General features: G+C 38.5%; 1 long non-coding RNA gene across 1 annotated transcript; it reads left to right on the forward strand.

The window, feature by feature from the left end:
• Positions 1-777: 777 nt before the first annotated feature.
• Positions 778-20,736, forward strand: LOC120324074. Its single transcript, XR_005565075.1, has 4 exons — positions 778-1,022; positions 3,774-3,925; positions 7,974-8,075; positions 20,648-20,736. It is a non-coding gene; the product is annotated as an uncharacterized LOC120324074 (long non-coding RNA).
• Positions 20,737-21,448: the final 712 nt, after the last annotated feature.

The raw sequence follows: 21,448 nt of genomic DNA on the forward strand, positions 1-21,448 counted from the left end.
TTTAACAAAATGCCAACGAATATTTGGGTTCATTTGCAGTCAGTTCAGGTGCCTGTAGAATTTCGATGGAGGTCCATTTATTCCAAAGGAAGGGCTTTTTCCCGACTGATGCCAAGGACTTTGGGATAATGAACTGTAATGGATACCGTAAAGCTGAAAGCACTTCATTCGTGCTGTCATGTGCATTTGGGACAGCATTGAAATAGGTTTTCTTTTCACACACGATGTAGGGAATGAGATGATGGCTGGCTTGCATGTCAATGAGGTTGGCTACTGCATTCACTGCAGTGAGAGGTTTCCCACCAGAAGGCCATCAGTATTTATTTGTGCAGATGGACTACGAAAATGCTTCACCCAAACACTTCATGACACAATTAAGTGAAACGTGCATATTTGCTGCAACCAGACCCCAAAATAGGTTATTAGGTTGGAATTTAGACCAGAATTTTCTAAACAGAAAGTTTGAGCTGCAGCAGTGGGACAGGGCTCTTTTTACTAAGGGTTGTATTTTTAAAGTAGACAATACAGTATCTGTTAAAATTGGTTGTTAAATCTGTTAAAATGTCGCTACTGAACTAGTTTATGTGGCGTTCTTTTAGCACTTGCAGTACTGAGAGGATTGCTTTTCTTCCCTCCTGTGTCATTACCATGGAATGTGTTTCCTAAGCTCCTTTCTAGTCACAAATGACAAAGAGTAACTGACCTGTCATTTCATCTTATTCACAGGGGGTCAAGACTTATATTGATTTTACCTTCTGTATAATTTCTGTGGTTCTGATGCAGCAAGACCTTTTTCACGACTGTGCTGCAATAAGAGTTCACTTCTGAAAGAGTGTTTTAAAAGATACCAGCTCATGAACATCCCATGCAGGCAAGAGCTCTCTAAGTGGATTTTATGCTCAAATGCTGGGCTGAAAACTAAAAAAAGTGGCTGCAGAAATGTTCTTTGATACAGATAATGGCAATCAACTTTGCTGCATTGAGTGTTGAATACTTGAGGAACCTACATTCACCTGAAACAGGTAAAACTTAAGTAAAGCAGTATAAAATTAGAAAACCTAATTCCATCAGTCATAATAACCGTAACCACTGACAAATTCACTGAGTTTTCTGTGTACTCAGAAGTTTTCTATGAAATCTTCCTCTAGAGCTGGAAAGCCCAGTGAGTGTTTTGAGGACTCTGACTTTGCAGAAATGTTGCAGGTAAATGCTCTGCAAAGATGTGTGTAACCCCGGGGCAGGCTAAGTAGCAGCAGAAGCAGAAAGCAGCCAGCCCAAACACTGAGGCCCAAGATGAACAAGCAAAGAGAGACACAAGTCATGTTGTTTTCCTGAAGCTGCTGTGGTGGCAGCAGCACGAAAATATGTCCTCAAAGAAAGGCAGATTAGTGTTCCTCAGGAGTGACAAAATCCCAAATTCTACAGTGCTGGTCATTTCAGAGGCTTTGACGGTGCACATCACTCAGCAACAGAGACCAGTTTGACAGGGGATTCAAATGGTGACTTTGCACCATCTTTTGTAGGTCCCAAAGGCCTGCAACAAGGCAACAAAAATGACAGTCCTGGTCTGTAGCTGGCATTGCCTGAGCAATGGGAATTCAGTGTTGGAGGCGTACAGTGACACCACTTGAAGGAGGAGAACAGATGGGGACAACAAACTTTTGAGTTCTGGTAAACTCCTTTCCAGATACACAGAAGAGTCTACTACTGATAGCTTTTTTTAATTCCTGTTGAAGTATTGCCACACAGGATAGGCTGTAGGATGCCTTACCCTCTGCCATCCCTGTGACAGATCTCCCTGCAGCACTTGGGGAGGAGCAGCTCCTTGACCAGCTCTCTCTGGGAATCCTGGGTGGGAGCACCCTGGGTTCTGATTTTCAGTATATGCCATCATTGCTTGGGACAGAGCTGCAGGGAGTCATGGTTTCAGGAGGAATTGAGGCATTGGAATTATACTTATGTACAGGTGATAAATAAAACTGGCCTGAGAAATGTGTACATAAGTATTTAATATAGTATCAGGTAGTCTTTGCTTATCTGCTGTGAGCAAAGGGCAATTCCTGCATGGGCACTAAGCATTTTGATGTTCTAGTGCTATTTCAGATAACACCTTAAATGTTCCTGTTAAAATATTCAATCTGGCTCTATAATAATTCATTTTGTTTGAATGTAGCCATGTATAAAATGTAGAATTGTAGAAGATATAATACTTTTTTTTTCTCTCTAGGTGAGTAGGTCTTTCAGTGACTAAACCAAGAATCTTAAAAGCAGTATTTCACAAGTATTCTACATTTCCTCAGGGGGAATGTGCATTTAATATTAGAGTAATTTAAATTAGTGTTAGCTTTCAGGTTGTTAACTATTAAGTGTACTCACCTGCAGTATCTGCACAATGGAGTGAATGCACCTGATCTTGGAGTACAGGGTGTTAGATACAGGGGAAAACTGTGATTTAGCAAGCAACTGGTTTATCAAGACAAAGCTTTGTACCTTATGGCAGTGGCCTAGTGATAGCTGGGTGGTGTATGCAGTGGAAAGACTAATGAGAGATCAAGGTCTTAAAGGAGAGTTTCTTCTCTTCTTGCTACTAGAAGGGGAAAACAATCCAAACTACTAATTGGTCAAAATAGAAATTTCAAGGATTTGTAGATAGAGGAGATAACATGCAAATAGCTGCAGTTATGGGCTAATTATCTTTTGTTACCAGTTTAACGGGTGGTTTCTGGAGCCACAGAGACAGGGAAAGCAGCTCAGAAGGGATTTTTATTTAGCCAGAAGTCTGGTATCTATGTAGCTCTTTCAAACCACTAATTGATGTACAGATTAGTGTGTTAGACCCAGAGCATTGTAAGGTAAAACTGTGATTCTTGCTTCTCTTATTCCTAACTGTGTGTGAGTATTGTTGTTGGTCCCTGTGGAGGCTGTTGCTCGTTTTATCTCTCAGTGAAGAGAGGAGTGAGGAGGCCTTGGTCAGGCAGTGGGTGGCTGTGCACGATGTGAGTGCAGCTCAGACAGCACAGCAACAGAGTTTGTTGCAGCAAACCCTGCAGTTATGCACCAGAGATTTTTTTTTTTTAGCACTTCCTCTCTTTTGCAGATTCTTCTGCCCCCTTGGTGTGGCAGTGAGGGGAGGACAACACCATGAAGATTTCCTCCCTACCTTTTTCTGTGGCTCCTGCTTTTAGGAATTTGGTAGTTGTCTGGTGTCTTGCTCAGAGCTGGTTTTGCTAAAGAACATGTGAATTATAACATTTTAAATAGACTTTCCTTCTCCAGCATACTTATGCTCTTACTGCCTTGTGAGTAATGAATGACAAAAAGATGAAAATGGGGAAATTATTATTTAGTGACAAAGAGTGTTGCAATTGCTGTAAAATTTCCAGGAAGGAATGTTTTTTTGTTGTTGTTGTTTGTATTTCTGTTGTGCTGGTACTAAACAAAGGGGATAGGAATGATCTCTGTATCATATGAGCTGAGCAGTTAATGCAAGTGAGAGAGGAGGGAAGCAGATGAAGTGAACAGGTGTCTGCATATGGCTGAAGTGACATCTTTACATGAGGCAAGGGGAGCAGCTGGAAGTAGTGATGCTCAAGACTTCTACAGAATGGGCTCTGTTTTTAATAGAAATTGTTCTATTAAGACTTTTATTGTCTCACTGAGAGCATCCTTTGACACTCTCGGGCCTGTGACCTCTCTGTAATCATGAAGGTTGCTTACAGACAAATGTAACGTCATTAACACACTTTTTTATACTTTTTGTTGTATGTCAGTAGAGTTTCTCAGCCGGAAGGAGCCTGGTGAACTGAGCACTGTGTGACTAATGAGCTGTCTGTGGAACATCTGCAGTCTGAATACCTGCATCTCCACTGAAAACAGTCTGGGAACCTGTGCCTTAATGAAACTTCAGACCACACTCCTAGAAAAGGTGATTTCTACTAGTTTGGCTGCTGGCTTATTTTTTATGTTGTTTTTCTCTTGTGCTTGGATAAACCTGATCTGCCACAATCTATTCAGTTGTGTTCTGCCTAATTTTTTTTTATGGTATAAACACAAGTCAAATAGCTGCCTCTTAGAGATGCTGCTGCACTAACTTGCATTTTTTTTTTTTGCTCTTTCTAGTGTCAAGCATTTCTTGTCAGTAACTTTGAAATGACATGAAAATAATAATTACTCTTCCTTAATTATCAGTTTTTAAAATAGTAATGCTAAAAAGAGTAATAACAAATATTATTCCTGAAGTCAAGGGCTCTCCTAATCTTGGGAGCTGATAATTTTTGGTTGGGTAATCCCATGCAGAAGTGCTGCATGGCAAACTATTCAAGGGCTGAACCCACAACATAATGTTGAATAGGATTAACCCTAGTAGACAGTAGTAATATTTGAGATTTCAACTGTATTATAAAAAAATGTTTCCACAGTTCATGTGCTGATCTTGGAATACTTGTTTCTCTGCTTTACCTTGGCCTGTTTTTATATGCTCATGTAAATCCTTTGCTCTTCTGACACCTTCCACTGTCTGCTATATATACTTTACTGGCCAAGAGGAGTCTTGGAGTGTGGTGATGTCAAACATAACTGGTTACTCAGCTACTGTAGTAACAGAAACTCTCTAAGTAACTCAGATGGACTACATCTTCCTTTTCTGGTAATTATTCTGAACAGCTTTTCAAACATCAGCTTCCTGAACTCAGCATATGACAGATCACATGACACTTCTGTGGCTGGGTAGTTATTTTGTTTTGGGGTGTTTGTAACCCAGGACAGCAGCTGTTTGACAGTGCCAGGATGTAGTGCCTCAAGATTTCGCTGCAGTGCAAATGTGACTGTGGCATTCCATTAATATTTGCTTGTGATGGAATCAGCACAAGGAAGCTTGAACCAAATACTGACAAAACATGGTCTGTGACCACATGGAAGGAACTGAATAATTCAGTCTGCCCAAAGAACAGCACATAATAAAGATTTTTTTTTTTTCCCCCCTAACCAGGGAAATGTAAGAAAAAAATGTAACTGAAGTGTGTCCTGTTGTATTACTACATCCTGTAAGTGTAATTGAAACAGACCACCAAAGGTTATCATCTTTTACTGATTTTAAATGTAAGGAACAACTCGCTTCAGGTTGATTATGGTCATTATTAAATGTCAGTAACTGGTAATATTATTTATAATTTTATCAGCAGCGAATGCCTTTGGCTACAATAAAAATGTTCATTTGACTGTGTATTGAAAATCAGAAATAATCTCTCAAGTACTTTATTAGCACACTAAATTTGTAACAATACAGCTCAGATTTTATTTCTGGAGGGTGCAACTTGTTGTGTGATTTATAGGGATGACACCACTAAGCTCAGCAAGTGCATTATGTGCTGCAACTTCCTTTTCAGAAGCAAATAACACTTTGTTATCAAATAGTCATAAAACTTGCAATCATAAACCTATCTGCTGCTGTTAGCTAATCAGACTCATTCTTCCATGGATAATATTTTCAGGTAATGTTTTAGTAAATCGTGTGTTTTATTGCTTTTGTAACATAGTAACCACCTCTTCCTCTGATTCACAAACAGGGCACATGAACAAGTCCCTTTAAAATATGGAAACATTTGAAGTGAAAAGACATTGCCCTCTTTCACTAGGCAAATTAATTAAAAAATTCAGCTTCATTGTTAATGAACTGAATAAAAAGGGAAACTCTTAAATCAGGAAAAGAATGATGGTCAAGGTCAAAATTAGTACTCCAAGATGTCAGCAACCCTGAAGACATCAGACTTGCATCAACACTTTGGCTGTTGCCAGTTTCCATTTTTTGCCAAATATACCCTTTCTGCCTCCCCAGGTGGGAAGGAAGAGGCTCTCTAGAAATTCTTAACTTCTTTTTATGGGGTTTTAGAACTGGTATTTTCTCTTCCATTGAGGACTTAAGCTCTAAGCAGCTGAGTGTGTGATTAGTACCAGTCCTTGAATGTCTGATTCTGCTGAAGCCATTACTAAGCTTAAAAGCTTCTTTTCCTACAGCCACTGGGAAATGTGACTCACTGCTGGGAAGAGAACCTGGAGAAATGAATTAAACAGATTCCAAGTGCTAGAGGTGAAGGAAGCCAGTTGGAGAATGAATGGTGTCATCAAATAATTAGTGGGTGCTTCTGTGTTTATTCTGGAAGTTATTTAGTAATAACTCTAAATCATTAGTGCGGCTGTGCCCATATTAAAAAGGAGACATTTTGAGATTTGATAAGAAAATCACCTTTATTAAGACTCTGGGAATAACTGACCCTAGTGATTTATTTCACTTGAATACTACAACAGCATACATGTCTGCAATGTGTATTCTCATTATTAAAGGCTCTTAGTACAAATATTTTAATATCTAATAACTGGAGAGTTGGCATTTATTATAATGTAGGTTTGGGAAGGGCTAAAAAATGCTTTTAGTGGAACTTGACAGCATTAAAGACAAAAACTGTATTATTTCCATTATTGAAATGCCCCAAAAGGAAAATTACAAGTGTCATTTGTAGTTCTCTTCCACTACCCCTTCTGAGTCTGACCTGAGTTATGGTTAGCACTGGCTCAAGTATTTGGAACAAGAAAGGGGATCTTGAATATTATTGAATGTAATCTTGAATATATTTTCCCCCTCAGATAAACAGATAAAAATTCATCTAGATAGTAAAAATTTTTGTATCTGTGTTTAGAAATACAGTTAATGCTAAATGTGCCTAGCTGACAGGTGGATAGGCAAACAGAGAGATTATTAGATCTGGAAAAACTCATAACAGCATCATAGAAGCTGAAGTTTACAATAAAATCTTTCTTTTATTCTCCCAGACAGAGAGGATAGTGGGCTGATACAGAGTCCCTAAAGAATCCTCAGTGACAATATCAGGAGATGCAGATAAAACCACATTGGGGTATTCATGCTATATTTTTTGCATTGAAATTCAGAGATGGAGTTCTCAACCAGCTCCACAGAAGAGCCCATATTGACAAATGACACTCTTTTAATGTTTTCTGACAATAACACTGCTTTCTGCCAATTCCTGCTGCCAATAATAATGACTGTCTGTTAAAGCAAACAACTAATGAATGTCTCCAAATGACCTTTTAGCAACTACTGTCAACATTAACTACTCCACAGCATCTCCGCCCTCCTCTGGAATTGCCAGTGTTTCATTTGGAGTGTGTAAAGGTACCTGACATTAGGAGTACGTATCTATGGTAGTTTGAATGATGATGGACTGCAGCAGCTGGTCTAGTTCTACATCTTGTGACCAACACTTGAGGTTATAACGATGGATGACTTCTCAGGACAGGGCAAAAGTGCTTGCTGTGTGCAAATTTCTCCCATGAAAGGCAATAAGAAGTGTGAAAGAATTGTTCTGACCTGTGAGCGAGCAGCGCGGAATGAGCTTTAGAGACTGCTGGATGGCACGGGCATCATGTTGTTCAGGATTCCTGGAAGCAACCACACAAGCACTCAGCTTCCTAGAAAATAAATACAAGGTGAAACAGGCTAAAGGAACTGAAGCTGAAGTTGGGTTAAAATTCCAGATGAATGACAGACTTCCTCTAGGACCAATTAATGCTTTGTAAAACACAACTCTGTAACATAGCTACTACTTCTTTATCGTGTTAGCTTGCTGTGCTCTGTACAGTGTGACCTCTCTTCATTCCCCAGTACCTGTATTTAGCTTCCAAATCAAAATGACAATCTGGTACAAACATTTGAAGGTAAGGCATAAATTCCCTTGGATTTGAAAAAACACCAGCATCTCATCCTATTGTTTAGAGATCTGCTCTCTTGAGGCTGATGTCAGAAGCCCCCTCTTCTTACAGCTCTTCATGTTTAACGTTTATTTAAAACTCAATATATGTGAAAAAGTGTTTGCATAACATATCATGGGCTGCTCTGAACATCAGCTCCTGAAAGGTCTTTTTCTCACAAAGCCAAGAAATCACATTGTTCTTTTTGGCAGGCAGAGAAAAATGGAGCAGCACCAGTGTATGGGGAAGATTGTGCTTACAGTGACAGAACCAGAGTTCCGTTTCCCAGCTTCCCACCAGCGCGTGGCACACAGGTGAGCATCCTGGCTTTTTATGCTTCCAGCTTCATAACCTCCCTGCACTGGACGATGCCTCAAATCCACAGCACGAGACTTCAGTAGTTCACAAACATGGAATAGATCTGAATTGTTGTCCTGTGTAGGGAACTGTGGAGTACAACTGAATCCTTATAGTACCGCTTGGTTTATGGAAATCGTTCAAACACTTCTGCTGTAGTAATGTAAGGCAGCTACTGGGCATGGAAATCTCATTTCTAAACACCAAAATTTAGCAGCATTAGCGATTAAAACACAGAATTTTTAATGGTTAGTTTTAGCTTGGTGTTACTGTCAGACTAAAGTGAATTAAAGAACTGCCCCTTCTCCTTCGCCCCAGCCCCCAAACAGGAAATCAAAAGTCTTTGATGTGATTTCTTTCTACAGAATGAAAAAGAAAATTCCTGAATAAAATGGGGTTTAGTATTGTGTTCCACAATGTAAGAAAGCACACTGTAAATTAATTGTTCTCTGCAGACTACATTATTATGAGATTGAGATAAGCTTTGACCTTTGCTGCATCCATTTGCATAATACAGCTCAGAGTACCATGCCATTGTGTATTTTTCATCATCAACATGTGCTTCTACTGATACTAAATTGTGTTCACTTAGAATATTCCATTGTGTGAATTTTAATTGCAAACATATTCTTGATGTTATTTGTTGGACCCAAGTAGTGCTGAGTACAATTTATCTCTTAATACCCACTGGCTTTTGGCACTTGAAAGACAATGAAGAGTAGAATTGGATACTGAGAGCATGGGATATTAATAATAAAAAGTCCAAAGGAATATTACACTTAAATAGAGCAGTTCCTGCAAAATAAAAGGTTAACACTAATATTCAATGTAAAGCTCTCTTTCTTCTCCAGATTGAAGAGAGGAACACAGTTACACTTGCAGGAACTGATCTCCTTGTCATGTACATGACTGACCTTAACAGAGGCAGGGCACGCAATGAAGTTTTTATTTAGCATGTGCAGGCGGGATGAAAACAGTTAAGAAATATTGTTTATTAGCAGGATATTTTACAGATAGTAAAATGGTATGCTAGACTGGCTGCTTGGCAAATTACCACAATGGACAGATGGTTTTTCCTTATCTGTTATATAGAAATACAAGGCTTGCAGCATTGTGCTTTGTATCGATGTTTATTCATCTGTGAGAGAGTAATTTTCAGGAGTCTTGTCCAGAAAACATTCTAAATCTTCCTTTGCATCTGCAGAACATCTGCTTAAACTGAAATTGTCAGTGTCAATGTTTTATTTCTGGTAAGCTGCAGGCTGTCTTAATGTCTTCCCAAAGCCAAGGAAATGAGTATAAAATGGGATTTCAGGGCTGGGATCCAGGGTTTGCCGTCTAGATGCATCCTTTACTCTGCACGTAGTGTCAAATCTTACTCAGACTCATTCTATTCCTGGTAACATATTGCTACAACAATTAGCACAGAAAAAGAAGAAGTTTTTCTTTGTATCAGTTGACAAATGGTGGGGAGAAGATGCATCTAGTTCAGGTATTCATGTAACCAATATGTTTGATGGCAGGAAACAATGTAAAAAATAAACCCCAACATTATAAACATCTTGGTAGGAAACACCTTTCAGTAATTACTCTAGAGAGGGAGGCTGAGGATTTCACATCTAGGAGACATAAAAATTTAGAAGTTGTAAAAGACAGTGTCCATTAAAAAACCTCAGTGTGGAAGCTGCAGAAGATAAGGTGCATTTTTCAGCTCCTTCAGGTCCTCAATATTTCACTAATTCCTCATGTGCCAATAATGTTGTTTTCCTGCAATTATCCCAGCCCTTGCTGTTGATTTCCATCTCTCCCACGGCTGTTGGAAGTGTAAGCTTTGGGGGCACATGTGAAATACTAGCTGAGCACTGTCCCTAACAAGGTAGGGTTCAATGAACTAAGAGTGCTAGGTAGTTTTTAGTCTTTCTCCAGTTTTTCAGAGTATGTGCAATGTATATAACAAACCTTAAATACATGTACACAGTGTTCTGATAGGATTCTCATTAGTAAAAAACAATTCTTGTGTCCCACAGAGCTTTGAGAACTAAAAAATGTTCCAATTCTTTAAGTTCTGGTAAAGGAAGACACAGAGTCAATGCCTGGAGTAACTGGCATGTGAATGTAGTGCTGAAGGTTAAAATTCAAGCTCTGAAGGAAATTATTCTGTTTTACTTAATCCAGATTTGGGAAGTGAATCCAAGTCTCTTACACCGTGGATGAGAATCCTAGCCATCAGATATGGGATTCATGTTTGAGGCCAATAGCAAGGGCCAGATTTAATACAAAAGATTTCAAATAATCAGAGACAAATTTCACCAGAGGTTGCCTGATATTTATAGTGTTTACAGGGGCTGTGGCAAACTCAGGGTGAATGTCTCTGAAGCAGATACAGGTAACCCATATGTGTGTGAGGATGCAGTTGTTGTTATATAGTATTTTTAACTTTGGTAATTTCATCCTCCCACTTCTACTGTGAGAGATACTGAAGAGTATGAGAAATGTTGTTCACTGTCCCAAGCTGTAATGTGGATGTAGTTTGTCTATGGCTTTTAGAACATCACTGTAACCTGTTTCCTCAAAAGCAGAAATATTTCTGCAGCGTGATTATTTCATCTTATCAATTCTTTTGGATGATTTCAATGAGAAGTTGATCTTAATCTAAAAGTTGCTCTAGTATAGTGGTTTTTCAGACATAAATTTTTAAGTCACAAAAACACTGTAGTGATTTCCACCCATAATTAGACTGAAAACTTTGATGAGAGATACATCCCCATGCTTGTGGCCCACCCAGGTTCCAGAATAATCTCTGATGACACACTTGTTTGTGTTTATCCAGTTAATTTATCAGCACTGAAATGGTTCCTCCTGTGTTATAGACATGAGTAAACCTCATTGCCTTTGCTTTTTAAGAAAAACATCCCAAAACTACTATTGTTTTATTTCTCCCTGGAAACTTTACGCAGTTGTTTATCTCTTGTTCTTTTTTTTTCCCCCCTCCTTTCAAAACACAGGGTAAGTATATTTTTTTCTAAAATGTATTGCTGAGGCACACCTAATTGCACTGCTTACCTTTGATGCTCCTTATTTTGCATAAGCACTGGAATTCAGGTCTAGTGTGAGGAAAAGCATTACAGGTATTGGTTGCAGTTGGGAAGCTGTTTTAATTGAAGGAGGAATTCTCTAATTTGTTTTTCACTGTTGACTTTGCTACCTGGAGACAGAAAAGCAGTTGAGTGCTGAAATATCGAGTTTAGTCAGGGCTCCTACTCGAGCTTGTACGTGCAAGTGCAAGGCCACAAATAAAGCACAAATTCATAAACACATCTTTTCGGAGTTTAGATCCTGAAAAAAGCCCTGACCACACTTTCAGAGACACTCTGTGTTTTGTTTACTCCAGCCTTGATCCACTTAAAAAGAACCTGGTTCAAGACTGCGTTTCTTAGAAGAACCTACTTCAAGAATATATTTCTTGGATTCCTTTTCAAAGGAGAACCTCAGTGTTCACCAATAATATTTTCTGAGTGGGTCAGCTGAGAACTGTGGCAATGCTGGATGCTGTGACTGCCACAGCTGCTGAAAGCTTCTTGAACCCACTTCACCTCCAGCCCATTGTTGCTTTGTGGTCACTTGGAGGTGGCTTTTCATCTCAAAATGTGGCAAAAAGGCTGATTTCTCTTTTCCAGTTGCAGACATTGTGTATATCTTAGAAAATAATGCACAGTTACTGTCTTTACTCTTAAAGAACAAGGACAGGTTCGTTACCTTCCCATGACAGTTCCAGGATCATCATGCAGACAGTTATTAAATGTCAAGAACAGTACTAGATAGAGCTGGATAATTTGAAAGGAATCTGTGTTGTACTTTACACATATTAATTTAGCTGTGATATTTATTTTTCCAAGAAAAGATTGAACATGCTGTTAAGAAATGAGAAAAAAAAGCCAACCCTTCATTTGGCTCTTCTCTACTTCCAATTTGTAAATCTTAGTATTTCTGCCTCAAATGAAAAACTGAATATATGAAATATAGGGAAATGATTAGAACAAGAGAATCAGTCAATCTGCTCAAAGTTTAGGATTCATTACTTTGAACACTATTTTCAAAATTGTAAATTATTACTGGAGCTGATGTTGTAAACTAGATCAGATTAGGGTTTTTTTCATTTTGGGAAGTCTTGACCTAATTTCACCCTCAGACTGTGTATTTCAATGGTTGTTGCTCTCAAGAAAATGTACTTACTCTTCTGACCTGAGCTTTTCTATCTATTGATGGAAATGATCTCTTCTACCTGTCTTGGCTCAGCATGAACTTTTAATTTTCTGTGAACTCTTCTCCTGTGCTAAGAATTTAGTTATTTACATCATTCCATAAGAAAGAACACTGCCTTCCATATCTTAAGTTGATCAAGGGTCAGCTTGCAAGCATGTAGAATGAAAGCATTAAACTTTGCATCTTGACACAACCATTTTTTCTGTGGAACATTTTGAAAATTCTGGGGGATAATTTTCAAACAGAAGAAAGAAGCAACAGTAAAAAGTAGATAAATAAATGAGCGGTTTACTACGTTACTTCATTGATAATGAACATTGAGTTTTTTCTCTAATATTATATCCTGTGAAAATAAGTCTTTTTACACACAAAATGATACTGATTTCCAGAAGTTGAAATAATTAAATGTTATGCACAGTATATACCATCATTTTCATTAATCCTTAGAAAAACAAACATTGAAAATGACAGCAGTGACCATTTCAGACTATTTGCAAAAAGATACCATTTTTGCAGTGTTTTGATCATTCAGTTAACTTCATAATGACTAGAGATGTAGTCTTTCACCATCTAAGCAGAATTGTGGCAACCTTTTGTGAAAAGCAAATTTATCTTGTTTTCTGATCAGAGGCAGTTTCAGGTGTTTTACTTTTTCTGTTGGATGTGTGAAAGTTCCCTAGAAGTTTATTTCTGTCTGTGATTACAGCACGAGGAGATGAAATTTTCAGTTACCGTGTGTGATTTTAATATTGCTTTAAATGTTGTGATCCTCAAAAAAGAAGTGTGCTTCAGAACTCATCATAAGGGGAACATTAGGGAGACTTTCTAAATGAAGGTGGTAGTTACCCAGTAATTTCCTTCTGTGTTAATTGGAATAAACAGCTCATCAAGTCAACCTGAAATTTGAAGGTAATGACATTGCTCCTGCTACAGGTTCTCTCAGCATGGTGTGTACAGCCTTGTGGTTATTAGTAGAGCAGATAACTGGGTTTTCCTGACACTTATTCCAGCTATTTGCTCTGCTGGAATTTTACAGATATGTATTACTGCCAAGCACTGCACCACCATGAGTGTCCTTGACAAATTAACCTGCTGAGTCCACACTGAAAAGAAATTTCACCTTAGTTCTGTATTCTGAAGTTTTTGTTTTATTTACACCAGACTGTTCTGGAACATGGAGATCTTAGTGTGAGATCAAGAAAATAAATAATTTTTATTTTTTTTTTATTATAATGCAACTATTTTTGCTTTTGGGAAGTAAAAATCACTTTTGCGATTTCATTGCTTAAATTCAGTCGTGAACATCACAGTCCAGTCTTTTGTGACAGTGGATTTATATTTTGTCACGTTCCCCCTTCAAGGGAGCACAAGATTTGCTTTGTCAAGGCAAATAGTGTTTACTGTGGAGCAAGGAATGTTAACTCTTGTTATCAGCTTTCTCTCATGTGTATACTTTAAACTTAAATACCTGTGATTTGATATCTGATGGGTCAAGTGCCAAATGCTTACACCTGATCAAGGAGGCTCAAAAATACTTCAAGACCTTGATAACATGATAGCAGATACTTAATGAAATATAGTTATGGCTAAGGTTAAGAGGTGCTAATTATTTTTAAGAGTAATACTGGAGTGGTCAAATGAAAAGAACTTAAGCTGCTAGAGGTTTTAGGTACTTTAATTTATAGCACTTCATCTGAGGTGGGAGGTTCTGTCTTGGGATTTCTAACAGGAAAAAAATTGTTAAATGGTAATTAACCCTCATTTCAGTTCTACCTTTACTCAAACTAAATGTAAGCGAATTTTTTTGTCCTCACTTTCCCTCTCCTGTTCTCATCATTTATCTGAAAATGGGTATGACTGAAGTTAATTTTTCCATTTAAGTTATATTTCATTCTTTTTCTATACATTTGGACCTAACTTTGTATATATTTTTATTTGATTTATTAATTTCATTCATGTCCACACAAGACTAAAAAAATAATCACAACTTTGAAACTGTGGCAAAACTGTGTCCTGCCTTTGAAATTCAGTTCCATTCAGTGGATTTCAGAAAAGTAGTCACTCTTTGTTGAAGACCTCTTCTGAAACCAGTGCTTCAGTGGTGACTTCAAACAGTTGATATAAACAACTAATAGAAGACTTTAAGAAAAAAAAAAACCTGTCATAATTTGAAACCTTAAATCAATCTATGTATGATCCAATGGTTGGATGTGTTGTTGAGCCGGATGTGTCTAATTATTTTCTTGTTATGGCATCTTCTGGCTTAAAAAATATTAGGGTTTAAATTTCACTCATTTCCATTCTTCCTTTGAAAAGCATGGTCCTGCAAGTTTTATGTTTACCAAAAGAGATTCATGAGCTTTTTCAGGATAATTAATGAAACTTGGAACCATGATATTCTTTAAGTTTGTTAAATCCGCTGAGTTTTTAAAAGTTGACCGTGCAGGTACCAAATTCTGTTTTCAGTGTGTTTGTGTCTGTGGTGTTTTATCCTACCTGTGTTTTCAACGTGTTAGCTGGAAACTTTAGACCTGCACTAAACAGAAATGTGCCACCTTTTCTCCCTGTAATCTTTTCTTAGTGCAATTCAGCACGGAACTTAATCTCCCAGATAACTGACGGGGGCTGACAAATGATTAAGTCCCATCCTGAATGTGAATCTTCGGTCTGATTGTGATGTACACGGAGCCAGCTTAGGAACTGTTTAGTGCAAACATGTTCCAGGAAAAACAATCAGCTTTCACCCATCTGCTCCTTGTGTTTTGCAGATTGAAAGGAGGAAAGTAATTTCTTGCCTTGAGAACCGCTCAGAAAGGAGCAGAACCGCTCCGCTGAGCAGAGAGTCTGTCACAGTTTTACCAGCCTGCAAAATTGGCAACTTTAAAATGGACTCCTTTTGCTTTACTCACACAACTTTTCAGCCAGTGGAGTGCACATTAAGTGTTTGTGCAAGGAGAGGTGATCCACTGGGGAACATGCAGAAGGAAAAAACCAGAATGCTCGGCTTCAGAAAATGCCTTTAAACACCCCGAATCAGAAGACAGTGGCTGTTTCATCATCTGCTGTCCTTCAGTGAAATACTCTCTTCTTAAATGCCCAAGCACCAATTTAATGTAAAATTGTCTTAAATTTGTCGAGCTTCACAATGGCCAATTCTTTTTATGACTGTCATTAAATGTTTATTGTTGATGGTTATAGTTTATTGTTAATGATCATGGCTCTTTATTGGTCTGTGGAGAAACAGCTACAGTTATTTACACTGCTGTGTTAGTTTATCCTACATCTGTGGTCATCAGAAAGCAAATTTGAAAATAGCCATTAAACTTGTATATGGGGAAAAAGAATTGCACTTGCTCTTTTACAGTAGCAGAAAAGACAACAACTGTTCTCAGGCATGAATTATTGCAATTTAGTTTTAATGGTGTCTGAGTTATCATAATTTGAAGTGATAAAATCTTTGTTTACATCAGTAGTTTTCTCCTAACGTTGATTGAGGTTAAAAAAAAAAAAGAGAAAGTAATGGAACAGAATTTTATTTTATTTTTCTTTAATCTAAAAGTCTAAACTTGTCTTAAAGTACTTTTTAAAAGAGTAAACCACGAGGAAGTTTATAATTTAACCCAAAATAATGAAGTTCTAGAAGTGGAAGGGGAAAAACTGCTTAATTATTAACACTTCCCCCCCCCCCCCCCCAAAAGTTACAGAGAGGAAATTCGTTATTCTGACACTACCAGAGTGTTTTCTTGAGACCCTCTAATAAATATAATGACGTTGTGAGCTCGGGTGCTAAGACAATTGGGAGCTACTTATTCCCATATCTTACTCCAAATCTCTTGTAGCTGGATAAAACTGGCATAACATATCACAGATAACTTCACTGCTTTAACACATGCTTTAAATTGCATTTAAAAGTTTCTGCAACAGAATGCTTAGACAAACTTTTTGGTGAAGAATTTTTTTCCCAATGTCCAGTCTTTAATGATCTAAAGAGCCAGGATATAATTAGAAAACAAAGCAATCTGAACACTGAATTTTCTGTAATGACGTGGGGTCTCGACCAAAAGCCAGTATTGATATTTTTAAAGTTAGTAGTCATAGAATAATAAAAGCTGGAGCTGCATTTATTTCTCAAGACATTACAGTGCAAGGGCAGAAGGGAGGGATTTTAAAGGACCACCTCTCGTTAAGAATATTCCCAAGTCTCAATGTTAATCAGCACCTCTTTCTTTGTGAGCTTCATTGTGAAGAGGAACATCTCGATGTCCCTACACACCCAGTGGCTTCAGAATTAACAGAGGCTCTGCTGAGCAAGACCTGCAGGGTCTGTGAAATCTTTACTCTGTTTTCATCCAGGAACCTGTGTTTATATTGCCTGGGTTGCTGACTCCAAGAAGTAACTGGTTTTATGCAGCTCCACACCTCAAACCGGGGAGTGGGACAGAGGGTTTTTTTGCTTTTGTTTGGCCATTTCGAAGGGATGATTAAAAATTAATGATCCCAGAGGCAGCTTTTATAGCCCTTCCTCTTGCATTTTTAATGTTAATTGACCAATTTCAATATGAATGAAAAGTTACTCCTAAATAAACACGAGGTCACATTTTCTGCGAGGAAAAAGTTTCTCGTGTAATCTTTCCTACCTCTGTGGGGAGAAGGTAGGTCAAGTTTTCTACTTGCTTATTCTGCCCAGTTCGTGTCGGGGGATGCAGCCTCCTCCTCTCAATTGCCTTTGGTTCTCTGTTAGGGATCATTTTTAATCACGTGTTCTCCTCCTTGCTCTTTTAAACTGGCTCCCTTGTGGTATCGTGCACCAGAAAGGGCTTTGTCTGCTCTTCCTGGGGGCTTCTGTGGCTTAGCTCTATTTTAATTCTCATTAAAATGTTGTTTCCATCTCCAGTGGACCTGTGACACCAGCCTTCAGCACCCACTTATTAATTGCTGAAAACAAATATGCTGTTTCCACCGTTACCTTTCTACATGTCTGCAAACTGCTCTAATTACCTGCTGTCAAATCCTTCCCTGTAACTCATCTCTGATGTCATGTCCAAAAGAAGCCATCCAAAGGCTCAGGTGGCTTATGTTTGAGACTGCATCCCAGCCCTGGGACCACTGGTGTCCTAATGTTTCCTTGTGCTTCCTAATGCTTATTTAATTCTTGGCTTTAATTTCAGTAAACTCTGCAGTGGGGACTAATGTTTTTGTGGGTTTTTACAGCTGAGTCCAGTTAGGTACTGGGGATAGACTAAAGCAATCCCCACAGTAAAACAAAACAGGTGAACTGGAGAACTCTGTTACAGCTCTATTAGGGGGATTATTAGGGATATAACTGCAGACCTGCCTGGAAGATTTGTTTGTGTGGTTGTGAAAATTGAGTGTCTTTCAGCCCAGATACGATGTGTTACAGAACTACTATTTAAATATCATGGAATTAGTTCAGAACGTTTACTAAATCAAAGGAAAAATTCCTAATATAATGTCATAAAGCAGTTAACTCCTTATGCCACAGTTGTGTATCATTTGGAAGTCAAATCCTACACACAGTCCTCTTTGCATCCACAGACTTCTTGGGAAGTCTTATTGGAATCTAAGGACTCTTAAGGGTCTCCTGAGAGTTGTGCAGTTGCTCTGTGTTAGTATTTCAGGATATTTCTCCCTTTTTTTCCCCCCCAACTCATATATTGTGACTTATTGCTCCAAATGTTTTTGATTGCTGTGCTTTGACTGAACACTGTAACTATAGCACTTGGTATGTTAGAGCAGATTTAGAAAATTGAGGATGTTGGTAGGATGCAATTCCTCTGTGTAAATTCTCGTTAAGGTTAATGTCATATAAGCTCCACTGTTATCCTTTCGAAGTCATGAGCCATGCAGTGAAGACTATTAGCAAAAGCTTTTGGTCTTGGCTGTTGGGTCTTTGGGGAGAACAAATAACAGGGGATTGAAGGAAAAAGTGCGTTGTAAGAATTTGGCAGGAAAATTTGCGTCCAAAGGCTTAAGTAACTTTTCCTGGTGAAGAGAAGCAACAGAATGTGTCTTTGTGATTGAAAGACAGAAGAGGTAATTTTATTCTTTGGTAGCTAAAAAGTCAGCTTAGTACTCAGGTTGAGCACCAAATACAGTGTGACTGGAAAGTGGTAACACTTGGATACAATAGGTTGAAATGCTGTTGCAGTGGTTCTATTTCTTGACCCATTACTTCTTGCTTTTAGCTTGATAATTGCAAGAGAATTTGGACTTTCTCATCTCTGTCTCAGGCTAAATGCAGTGAGACACCCAAACTACCTGGCTTTCTGAAGTATCTGAGCTTTCCTGGATGTCTGTGTTTGCAGTTCACTGTTGCCTGCAGAGAGCGATTTCTTAAACCTGTCAGCAAGAAAACATAGAAACACCCTGTATTTGGCAAAATGGTAAATGCCTCTGATTGAAAGGGATGACTGTGAAGGGCCAGTGAGGCAGGAACCTGCACATCAAAGTATCCAGACTAGTTCAAAATATTTGCTATCCCAATGTGTTGGTAATGCAGCACGAAGCTGAGTTACATCCCAGTTGGCAAAGCGTGGGGCTGCACTGTCAGCTGGAAAAATCATCAAGGGAGTTACTCAGCCATTATCCTGGGATCTTCAAATAGTCTCTTAAATTAAAAACATTTGGAATATGTTGATAACTGTTTTGTATTTTAAGCAGTATTCTGATTATTTACTGTCAACTAATGATGACTTTGAAGTTGCCTGGGGAATGGCAGAGCTAATCATTGCATGGGGCTATGAAAGTGTAACACAGGAAATGATTGTTGAAATGGAATTTATATTTTTCTCCATCTGTCTCTAACTCTGCCTTACCAAAGTGCATCACAACCCCCCTTAAGCTGTAATGCAAGGCATGGCTTGATTTGCTTCTAAAACTGCTGATTTCTAAATGTACTGTTGCCACTGAATGCAAGTCTTATTCTATGTCACAGTTTTGTACCTGTGTGTTGTAGTGAATGACAGTGTTGTCACTGCAGTGCAGTGCAAGAAAGTTGTGTGAGTGCTTCTTCAGGTTTGTAAATGGACATTGTTAGTGTGAGATTCTGCGCTTCTGATCTGTAAATAATGGTCACATAGGTTTTAAGTACAGTTTTGAAGCTGGCTACTAAAGCCCTGATTCCATGAGCTTTGCTAATCTAATCAAGGAGCAGATTTCACCCTGTAATCTGTGTCCCTTTAACATTAAAGAAAGTCGGTTTTTACACGTGACAAGTTCAAAAGAAATAATTTCTCTGTAAGATACAGAGGGAAATGAGTTAGGGGATTTTTGCCACAGGATTTGCAGCAGCTAATTTTGAGAGTTACTTTTGTTGTGAGCTATTTGTAAGCAGTCCATAGTCTTGAATGTGTCCCTGGGTTCATGTATCCATCATAAAGTCTCCAACTGTGTATAACTGCTGTCAGCTTTATATCTACTTCTGTGGTAAATCAATATCTGAGGATCACGCAGATCCTCAAGGAGATTGTCACATCTCACCCCTTGTCTTGGATGCTCTATTTCCATCTGTAATTCAGCTCATCAGAGTGTCTCTAGACCACCAGGGATGGTAAACAATAATTTCACTATATACAGTAAAATATGTCTTGGATCCCTTGTTCCAGAGCCTTGTTTTCTTTGGTGTGTTCTTTTCCCCTCTGCCTTCTCTTCTGGGAAATTCTCTGGACAAGTTTGACCCAGAGTCAGGAAAACTCACCAGAGCCATTCAAGAAGATTTCTTTTTTTTTTCCAGTTAAGATATTCTTGAGATCCTACTCCAGACTAAAGAGTTGAGAGATCACACAGCTATGACCCAAACTTTGCTGTCTCACTTTGACCTGGAAGAAATCCACTTTTCTCTTATTTCACGCTGTCTTGGACCAAGACAAGGTCCTTCATGAGTGGCAGACACAGGGCAGTGAATTTTTAATTAACTAAGCCCTAAGGAAGTCAAACTACTTGTCAAGAAGTTTAACAATCTGTCTTGTGGTCAGTTCCAAACTGCTTTGAAAGTGCCACCCGAAAGGCCACGAAGCACAAGCCGTGTCAGAAGGAACTCCCACAGTAGTTGTGGTGAGAGCATTTTGTCCTCAGCCAGGTAAGGCTGCACTGGGAAAACATCATCACATCCCAGCCTGTCCTTCCCAATCAGGGCACGAGGCTGCTTCCTCAGCACACTTATGGAGCTGACCTGGGTATGGTATCGTGACTTGTTGAGATGATGGATTGATTCTGGTGTTTCTGCTCTCCTCTGAATTTTCCCCAGACACTACTGCAAGCCTTGGGAGTAATCATGTGAAAGGAAAGTCTTCCTGAGCAATTATGGATCCTGAGCAATCTGCACAGCCAGCAGAAGGTGACGGTAATGTGGTTGAGATTTGATTTGCACAACCCACTGCAATACAAGGGTTAATTGTCTGTGGAACTGCAGCAGGAGGGTTAATTTGAAGAGATTAGATTACCATGATTAGCAGTGCCTGGGGAGCAGCATCAAATGATTTCCCATTTAGACTGGTTTGCTGCTGCTAGAGTGAAAAGAACCTGTTCAGAAAAATGAAATTATCATTGCTGAGGACACAGAACGTGAGTGCCAAGTTTGAGGGGCTCAGTGTGTGCTTCTCACATGTCTAACTCAACCCGGCTAAAACGATTTACAAATTTCTTCTGTACTCACAAAATACACCTAAAAATAGCCTCGAGGTGTTGCACAGAGCTGAAGTATCTGGAATATCACATTTCAAAATGAGAGGTTTAAAGTATTCGAGTTAGTTTACTTGTTTTAGAAATGTGCCCAAATTCACTGGATATTCATTTAAAAAAATAACAATGGCAAGAATTTCTTAGAATAACAAATTTTGAAACCAAGTGGAAGTCTTATTTTTACCATATATTCTTCTAAAACTCTAACTAGAAACAGAATAATATTTCTGAGGGGCAGGACTGTTTCCAGTCTGTGTTTTCAGACAGAACTCTGGTCATATACAGTAGAATTTTCCACAATTTTCAATTTTTACCTGAAATAAGTTTATTGAAAATTGATGTATACAGTATGAATGTACATGTTATT

This window comes from Pipra filicauda, unplaced genomic scaffold, assembly GCF_003945595.2.
Source record: "Pipra filicauda isolate LSUMZ 115617 unplaced genomic scaffold, ASM394559v2 scaffold411_size619879_pilon, whole genome shotgun sequence".
In the NCBI taxonomy this organism is placed as follows: domain Eukaryota; kingdom Metazoa; phylum Chordata; class Aves; order Passeriformes; family Pipridae; genus Pipra; species Pipra filicauda.